Here is a 10587-nt window from a genome sequence, read left to right as displayed (position 1 = left end):
TAGTTAGGGGAGTTGTATGTTTCAAATAATTATTGCATGATTGTCTGACATTGTTGCCGGGGATGGTGTTCCTGTTGTGTGGGCTGTGCTGATTCCTGTAACCTGCATGTTTCAAGCTATATGGCTTATTGGCATCATGTGTAAGTGTGGTTTTTGTCGGGCGTAACCTCACGTTAGGATATGGGGGTACTGCCAGTTCATTATGCTTGTTGTAATGCATTCGACTACTATGAGTAGGTGCATGTTGTGTATTGAGAGATCTGGAGTACTTATGGGTGTTTAGAGAGAATTTAGTATTATTTCGCATTACAGTGTTTGGGCGGTTATAGCTATTAGAGCGATTGATGTGAGGCTTGGGTTTTGGCTTTTCATTGGAGACACAAGAAGAGTGCTTTGAAACTGTAGATGCATAGGTGGGTGGGCATTTTGTTGTAGTTGAGTGTTTGGGTTTAGGGTGAATGGTTACAGCTGCTTGGTGTTTAGTCTTGTTCTTAGGACTAGTAGCAGTATGCGGCGTCCCTCCGTTTTTGGGAGGGGTGGGGTATGGTGTTTTAGGGATAGCGCTATGGCCAACGTTGTAACTGCAGCTACCATGTAGGCTGGGTTGATTGTTTTGCACTTCATTGGAGTTTCGACGTTGGATGGCAGTCTTGTCATGGGTGATTCTAACTTTCTTAAAGGTTGGAACGCGCCTCAGTAAAGACTGACTTTTAAGGAGGTGATTGGCTTCTATGATACTATCAAACTGAAATAGAATGGGACAAGAGGCTTTAGTCTGTGTTTTACGTAATCTTCTTGCTACACACCAAGATTGCGACAGTCCACATTTTTGTAGTAGAGTATTTTTAGCAAGCTTCAGATTCGTACTATCAGGTATATTATACGCAATGACATTGTGCATACACTGAAGTCTTTTCAGCACTTCAGCTGATATGTGGTCAATTATTTTTTCAGTGTTTTTTATAATTTCGAGATCAGGATTTTCCGGAACACTGATTAGGTATTTATACGGTAATAGGTCTTGAATAGTTTGGGTGAGGCTAGATTTTATTTGACTGCTTTTAGAACTATCACTGGTGAGATTATTAGAGTTTATATCAACATTATTATGGCCTATTTGGTTGCATAGACATTTGTTGCAAGTGTTTACCGGGTGGTCATCTTGGGCGTACTTAGTTGGGGGATAAGGTATATGTTTGGGTGAGTAGTCGAGATCTACATTATTAGGCTGGCTACTGTAGGTGGGCTTATGTGCACTCTGTTGGCCACTACACAGGATGACCGATTGTGGATTTATTGTGTGTATGGGGTTGTGGTGGACCAAAATATATGATAACCAAAAATTAGCAACAAAAATATTATGTCTATAGTTTATGTAACAATTAACAGTTAATAAGTTAATTACACACAAATAACAAAATAAGGGACGTTACTTAAGTCTTCAGGCTATTGCGTGTTCGGCTGAGTTTGGTCCAAATAATCCACAATTATAATAAATTAGTTATCCCAATATGGACGATATAGATCCAATAGGTTTACCAAGCATAGAATTCAATAAGAATGTCACAATTGTCTATAAATATAGATGATATGCAATGAATATTTCATTTAACATATTTGCAGATATAGCAGAACGATGCAGATGTGAATTAGAGTGTATTTAATGAGGAGCAGTAACAATGCCACGATATGTTGTACTCAAAACGGAAGGAAGTCAAGTTACAAGTGTTCAAAGTAATACACTTAAACAACAAGTACAATTGTTTAATGCTAAATGTACAGAATATGAAAATACATGCGTAAACTATGAAAAATTATTTACAAAATAGGTTTTATGGTCCTATCTCCACATAGCTCCCCCCAGAGTGTCCGGAGGTAACACTGATTACAATATGAACAACAAAAATTGAGAAATATGGTATATAAATGTACATAAAACAGTATTTACTGTAATAACGGAAAAAAAATGGTGGAGATTGGAATAAATGACACGTTAATAATATAGGCTATGCTACGCAAAATGAAACTGAAAAACGAGCATTAAAAAATTTGGTTTGATAATAATAATAATAAAATGTGCAAAACTGTTAATAGAGTCATAAAATATTTAAAAAAATGGATGAATTTAATAAATAGTTGATTTGCATTCACTCGTTTATTACTATGACAATTTTTCTTATTAAAAAAAAATTGGCAAAACCAGTGATAATAAATAAATGTAGTTATTAAATGTACATGTAGGGAAAATAAATAGCTTTTATTAGAAAATTGAGTAACAACAATAAAATGCGTGTAATTGAATCGATTTTTGTTAGTCGGCGAAATGTACGTAGCGCTTAGGTTTTTTTACCAACCTACCGGAGCGAGTTAAAGACGGTTTAAGATGAAACTTGTCCTCTTCGATTGGCTTCTCAGGAACAGAAGGGAGGGGTTGTTGTTCATCGATGTTAACTTCTTTAAGGTGAGTCGGTTCGTAAAACGCTGGTTTAATTCTATCAATGGAAATAGTTTCTTTGTTCCCATTTCGAATGATAATAAAATGTTTGGGAGTACGTTTGGTTACTTTATAGGGACCTTCGTATGGTGGTTTTAATGGCTTTTTGACAGCGTCAACTCGAACGAAAACAAATTTGCATGTTTCAAGGTTTTTATTTAGTTGCACCCGGTTGCTATGTTGTCGCGGGGGTATTGGTTTAATATTCCTCATCATCTGTAGTAAACAGCTTGCTAAACGGGAAGGATCTCCTATCGTTGTAGATTCACAATTGACTAATTGGCCTGGTAATGTTAATGTTGTACCGTAGACTAATTCCGCGGGTGTACATCCTATGTCTTCCTTCACCGTGGCACGAATCCCAAGGAGAACAAGCGGCAAGGCATCACTCCATTTTGTTGAATCAGTTTGGGCCATGAGTGAGCTTTTTAATTGCCGGTGAAATCTTTCGACCATGCCGTTTGCTGCTGGGTGGTAAGCTGTGGTTCTGATGTGGTTTACGCCCAGAAGTCTTGTAAATTCCTGAAACAGGGTAGACTGGAACTGGGGACCACGATCAGTTGTGATGGTTGTCGGTACACCGTAGTTCGATATCCATCGGTCTAGAAAAACGGATGCTACAGTCTCAGCTGATGTGTCTTTGACGGGGCATGCAATGGCCCATCGAGTGAATCTGTCTACTGCCGTGAGGATGTGGGTAAAAGAATTTGACGAAGGTAAAGGTCCTACTAAGTCCAAGTGAATGTGTTGAAAACGTCTGTCGGGGGTATGAAATTCCCCAATTGGGCTGATTGTGTGTCTCTGGACTTTACTCCGCTGACATTGTATGCAGTTTCGTGCCCATCGTTTTATATCGGAGTTCATTTTGGGCCAGACAAAACGTTCGGTGATCAGCTTTGTGGTGGCTCTGATACCTGGATGCGAGAGTCCATGTAGTTGTTGAAATATCTTTCTGCGACAAGTAAATGGGACGAAGGGACGATTGTTGCTCGTTGAAGTGTCACAAATGATGGATGCATCTGAAAAAGGAATGGGTACCGATCTGAGATTCAAGCTAGACTTTTCTCTACAGACCTTCAATTCTGCGTCGTCTGCTTGTAATTTGGCTAAGGTTTCAAGGCTGATATCATGGTTAAGTACCGTCATATTGATATCCGTTCTAGACAGTGCGTCTGCGACAATGTTGGTATGACCCTTGATAAACTGAATGTCTGTTGTGAATTGCGAGATATAATCGAGTTGTCTCGCTTCGCGTGGAGAATGTTTATCATATGACGTATTAAATGAGAAACACAGGGGTTTATGGTCCGTCATAATAGTGAAGTCACGACCCTGTAGTAAAAAATTGAAGTGTTTAACAGCTAGGTACATGGCTAAAAGTTCTCGTCCAAATGTGCTGTACCGCTCTTGAGCGGGTGATAACCGTTTAGAGAAAAAAGCTATTGGTTTAATCATGTTATTAACTCGTTGTTGTAGCACTGCCCCTACAGCTTTTTGAGATGCGTCCGTACACAAGATCAGATGCGTTTGGGGGTCAGTGTTTAGGTGTTGTAGCATAGTTGCGTCGGCGATCAAGTTTTTGGCTTTTTCAAATGCTATTTTGGCGTCGGAGGGTAAGTGGAATAGTTGGTTCTTATTTTTGCTACTCGCTTTATCCTCTTTAAGCAGGTCTGTTAAGGGTTGTAGGACATCAGCACAATTGGGCAGAAATCGTCGATAAAAATTTAATGTTCCCAGGAAACGACGTAGTGCCTTAACAGAAGTAGGCTCAGGGTAGTTGATTATAGCTTCAACTTTCTGTGGAAGGGGTTTAATTCCCTGAGAGTCTATGTAATGACCGAGGAACTCCAACACTGAAACACCAAATATGCACTTTGAGGGGTTAATCACGACGCCATAACTTTTGAAACGCTCAAAGAGAGTCTGTAAGTGCTGAATATGTTCTTCCAAGGAAGAGCTAGCGATTAAAACGTCATCAACATAAACGAACACAAAATCCAAACCTCTAGTTACCTCATCCATGAATCTTTGAAAGGTCTGGGCAGCGTTTTTCAATCCGAAAGGCATCCTTAAGAATTCAAACAAACCAAAGGGCGTGATGATGGCCGTTTTCTCAATATCTCCAGGTGCCATCGGAATTTGGTGATATGCACGTACAAGATCTAACTTCGAAAAAACTTGCTTTCCATGTAGGTTTAAAGAAAAATCGTGCAAATGCGGGATGGGGTATCTATCTGGGATAGTCTGACTATTCAAACGACGGTAATCACCGCATGGGCGCCAATCTTGTTCTTTTTTTGGAACCATATGAAGCGGAGAAGCCCAGGGACTGCTAGACTGCCTAATGATGCCTAGTTGCATCATGTGTTCAAATTCTCGTTTAGCAATCGCTAACTTGTGAGGTGGTAGTCTCCTGGGTTTTGCACGTATAGGTTGACCAGTGGTAGTAATATGGTGTTGTACATGATGAACAGTGCATTCATTCTGATAATCGGCTCTTGTGATGCACTCGTATTGCGATAAAATATCGGTAAAGATTTTATTTTCAGGTTTTTGAATACGGACACCGTAGATTTCAGAGTCAGAAGAGATTATGCCGGTGACTTGTAACTTTGTGTTTCTGTCGATGAGTTTCTTTTCTCACATGTCAACTAATAAGTTGTGAGCACTGAGGAAATCAGCTCCGAGGATGGGTTGTTTAACTTGAGCTACTATAAAAACCCATGTAAATCTCCTACGAAGGCCGAGGTCTAGTATGAGTGACTGCTCACCGTACGTTTTGATAATGGAGTTGTTTGCCGCAACAAGGGATAGCTTAGCAGGCTCTGAGTGCCGTCGTCGAGAGAGATGCAACGGGAGAATGCTGATTTCTGCTCCTGTATCGACTAAAAAGTCTGAGCCAGAAATACGGTCCCAGATGTAAAAGAGACGGCTTGCTGTGATGCCAGGAACAGGCGCCGCCATTACTGCCTGGCCGGACCGTTTCCCTGGTTATCAGTGCTGGGTGAGGGGAATGCGCACGGGCGTGTACAACGCCGTGCTTTTGCGCCGAATTTAGTATGATACCAACAAATTTCGGATGTTCGTTCAGGGTGAGCGAGATCGTGGTCTAGAACGTGATCTGTCTAAAAGGGGGTCTTACTTGTCTGGCCTGAACCGCTGCTACAGTGGTTTGAAGTGACTCAAGTTGATTCGTCAATTGAGATAATTGTCTTTGAATAGAGTTTAAGTAGCTGACATCAGCTGCTCCATACGGCTGCATCGTATTTATATAGTCTGGACTAAATATACTGTCAGTAAAGTTAGGTGATGAACTACGAGTGGTTATTGGAACAGGATCCAAATCACTAAGCTTAGGTGGAGAGTACATTAGGTTGAAGATGAGCAAAAGTGTCGTACAATGAGCGAATAAACAATATAACAGTGGGATAAATGCGAGATAATAAAGTACTAGGGCTCACCAAATAATTGTGGTGGACCAAAATGTATGATAACCAAAAATTAGCAACAAAAATATTATGTCTATAGTTTATGTAACAATTAACAGTTAATAAGTTAATTACACACAAATAACAAAATAAGGGACGTTACTTAAGTCTTCAGGCTATTGCGTGTTCGGCTGAGTTTGGTCCAAATAATCCACAATTATAATAAATTAGTTATCCCAATATGGACGATATAGATCCAATAGGTTTACCAAGCATAGAATTCAATAAGAATGTCACAATTGTCTATAAATATAGATGATATGCAATGAATATTTCATTTAACATATTTGCAGATATAGCAGAACGATGCAGATGTGAATTAGAGTGTATTTAATGAGGAGCAGTAACAATGCCACGATATGTTGTACTCAAAACGGAAGGAAGTCAAGTTACAAGTGTTCAAAGTAATACACTTAAACAACAAGTACAATTGTTTAATGCTAAATGTACAGAATATGAAAATACATGCGTAAACTATGAAAAATTATTTACAAAATAGGTTTTATGGTCCTATCTCCACACTGGTGTCTAGGGTGATTGAAAAAGTAGTTAAGGCAGCTGTAGTCTAACACCTAATTACTAATAATTTCATCTCGGTCTCCCAGCATGGATTTCTTGGGTCCAGATCATGTGATACATGCCTAGTAAACTGCATGAATGATATAACTCTGAAACGAGACAACGAACTCCTTGTATCAGTCCTATTTTTAGACATTAGGAACGCTTTTGATAAGGTCCCACACAAAAGGCTCCTAGTCAAACTACGATCCTTCGTAATCAACAACCCGTTCTATTCATGGTTTGTTTCATTCCTAACGGAATGTAAACAAATGGTAAAGTACAATGACTATCTCTCAACACCTAGATCAATAACTAGTGGAGTCATCCGGGGAAGTGTATCAGGTCCACTCGTGTTTCCTGTGTATATACACGATATATATCTAACATCATGAAACTTGGGAAACCATACTTATATGCTGATGATCTCAAAATAGTATAAAGTTATAAGACTGGGGCTGTAAGTGAAAGTCTATCCCTGATTCAAAATGATTTCAATAACCTAACTATCTGAAGCGCAAAATGGCAATTATCATTTGACCTCAACAAGTGCGGGATAATGCATTTCGAGAAGCATCCCTATGAACTACAACTTTACTCAAATAAAACTAAAGTCCAGTCACTTAAATCAGTACAATGTCTAGGAATTAATTACACAGGGAGCCTGAACTTTGAAAAACATGCCTCCTCTACTATTTCCAAAGCTAGACGGTTAATTTGTTTCATAACGAAAACTTTCTTTACAACAGATGCTAAGCTTACCCTTTACAAAATATGAATATGACCTTCCCTTGAATACTTCTCTTTTATCTTCACTAATGTGAATACCACAGCCAAGAAAAGAATAGATGTTGAAAGACGCTTCACACGCCAACTGCTAGGAAGTGACTCAACTCTCGATTACACAGGTAGATGTAAGCACCTCTCTTTAGAACCTTTATGGTACTGTAGGCTAACGAACAATCTGATATTTCTCTACAAAGCAATAAGTGGACTGTCATTCCTAACCTCCTGCCCAAATATGATCCATGACTCAGCCTACAGACTAAGAAACAACACATATACACTACATACAGTAAAACACCAAAAACAATATGTTTCTTACGAAATCCATTTACATTCACATGTTATAAAATGTGAACACAACTGAGAAATTTTCTACGGTGCAAATTGTATCTTCTGTAAGAACTTGATCTTGCCTGTAAACTGGCATGCCTCATGTAACAAACTATTATTTGAGAATAAATTATTATTATTAACTACTAACGATCAATTTAAAATATATGGGTTGCAACCTGACAAATTAAAAAATTTCGTCAACAGATAGGCCAAATAAAAGCCTGAAACATCAGGTTGAAAATGAATTCCATGTACCTTGAGGATATATTTCCTTAGGCACACTAAAGTCATAGAGGTTGAACAAACGGAATTCAGTAGGTCCAAACGTAGTTCAACTTTCTAAATGAGTCAACTTCATACTAACTTATTTACTTGGGTTGAACATCACTACTTAGTTGTGGGATTTATCTAAAACGAGTTTAGTATATGGCCACTTGTACTTCCGACGGACCCTAGAAAATTGTCGGAAGTTTTCAGGCCGTCCAGAATATAAGCACTTGTAACTGGTCACGCCAGAGGCAGGACAACATATATTCTGGAATGCAAGTTGGCTTAGCCCTGCAAAATCAAAGAATATGGAAATCGGGCTTGGCTGTATGACGAATTTGGACGAGCATCCCATCCTCAGAATAGCTCAGGGATGCCCTTTCTGCATAACTTACTTGAAAAGGATTCGGATGATTAGAACCTTATCAGTTACTATAAGTGGTTGAACACAATAAAAACAACTTCAGATTAAATCCCATCACTCCACTCACACTAGGTAACAAGAAATCTGATTGATATGACTTGCTTTTTAAGAGGGATTCGATGAAGCAACACCATCTGATTCATAAGGTTGGCTAAAATGACCCTGGTGTGCTTATCACAAATACAACATGTCATAGTAAATCCCATCTCTAGCCTTCAGGTTTAGGAAACAGCAGTAACTTTCAGAAGTTTCATCGACTCTGATTTCAGGTTTCCGTTTTGTTCATGCATACGTCGACTACTTTCTTATCGCAAGGCAAGAGAAACTAACTTGAAAAATCTCAATTTGACATCCAAGAGATTCCTTTAACTTAGCATAACTTTTAAAATGTCACAGTGCCAAACTGGAAACAGACCACAAAACAACCTGGAGGATGTCATTAACCCTAGAGGTATTCTGTTATATTTGTATTTTTGCTATATAAACGACCCAGCTATTCTTATTGCTTAGTATTCTTATACGATGACACTCGACAAGACCCCAAAATCCGAACACGTTGAACAGGAATGAAATTGTATTCAAAATAATAATGATAAGTGAACAGCAATCCGCAATCAGCAATCAATAGTTTAAATATCGTTCATGTATTTATAGTATATGCATAAGAAGCTTATGGATTTTTCTGCAATAATATGCCCGGGCTGATCGGTTTAAAATTAACCAATCAGCGCGCAGCAACACCATCATGCATAAAACATGCTTAATCCAATCTATATCCCACCAACATATTCGTGTTCAGACGAAAAAGATTCGCGAACTCTAGACTATAATGAACTAGCCACTATCAAGAAACCACGGACTTTCAGCAGATTATTAGGTACTATTATAGGTTGACACCTAAAAACGCGTCCCCCATGAAAGAAAGGACTTTATTCATCAGCAATAGTTATCGCACATAATCCTAAAATGTTGAATCTAGGAGACTGTAATGAGCGAAAGCCCAACCACACGGGTCATTGACCTTCGGATGTTGTTCGATTGTTTGGAGCCTTGTGATTGTTACTACACAGAGACGTTAAACAACCTACAGCATCCAGAATTTCGAGTTTTACTTCTGGCCGAAGCTGCCGATTAATGCCACTGGTACGGGTGTTTGTTAGTGATGCAAAATAACGGCTGTTTGCTACTTGTTCAACAAAACAAGACTGAAGTAGATCGATATAGCGAAGTGAAAATACTGTGGGGTCGAGATTTATTTGTGAACAACCCACTAATTCAAATAACATGAAAAGTAGTACAACTGAAGTATGCGTTGCCTTTACATGTTCTGTCAGTACATAAATTTAAGTGAATTGAATTGACAATTAATAAATAATTTAGTTGCGGTATGAAGTTCACAAAATCAATAGATCAGCTGGCTTGAATATGAAATACAACTGGTCGATAAATTTTATATGTTTTCCTAACAACAAATAACTATTACGTTAGTCACTGAACTATTTTACTGGATTATTGAGAATTAAAACTTGGAGTACAAACTCTATTGTCCAATATATCAAAACTTCGTAGTGTCTAAACACAGTGAAATTATATCTCGCTGTTCAGTAACTAACAACATTTGCTTCTGCCTTGTCCATCTTAAGTTGATAAGGAGTAGCAGTAAACCTGTTTATAAGTTTTAAAGGGGCACTTTTCAGTTTCCAACATGTATAGAAAAGCTCGTGCTGGAAATCAGTGTCTTCACTTGACGACCATAGGTGAAAGAACGAGAATCCAATGAAAGGGTTTGCGTAATCCCACGTAAGGATTAGTATATCTTTTGCAGTATATGGTTATTGGTATTCCGTTTGCCACCTGCAAGTTGGTGACCGGATTTTGTAGACGGTCATTGGCATTCATGAAAAGGACACTCTTTCTACGTCAGTGTACCGTGGCGGTATCATGTTCAAGACTCAAGACACTTCGAGATTCGTTTGTGACCATCCATAAGGTCATGTTACGCTCCTACCCAATGAGCATTAAAATTCTAATGAGGATGTTAACATCTGCATTCTATATTCCGCAAACAAAAATTGAGCATCTAAGTTGGTCTGCCGTAATTTCGTTAACTCCAGATTGTTCACGTTCTGCATTACTTTTCCAGCAAATATGAGATAGCAATAATGTAAAGATTCTGATTTTTGAAAACATTGGTGGCGATTACTGAATAATGAGGTTTGTTCTGGAAGTCCGGATGA

The 10587-nt window shown here is 38.6% G+C and overlaps 1 protein-coding gene across 1 annotated transcript in view; it reads left to right on the top strand.

Moving 5' to 3' along the window:
- Positions 1-10587, top strand: part of Smp_091770 (protein farnesyltransferase alpha subunit,putative) — a gene marked incomplete at both ends in the record, with an annotated part of 45346 nt that overhangs the window by 872 nt on the left and 33887 nt on the right. The gene's annotated exons all lie outside the window — the stretch shown is intronic.

This window comes from Schistosoma mansoni (genome assembly GCF_000237925.1).
Source record: "Schistosoma mansoni, WGS project CABG00000000 data, chromosome 1 unplaced supercontig 0034, strain Puerto Rico, whole genome shotgun sequence".
Classification (NCBI taxonomy): domain Eukaryota; kingdom Metazoa; phylum Platyhelminthes; class Trematoda; order Strigeidida; family Schistosomatidae; genus Schistosoma; species Schistosoma mansoni.
This window is presented reverse-complemented; position numbering and strand designations above follow the sequence as displayed.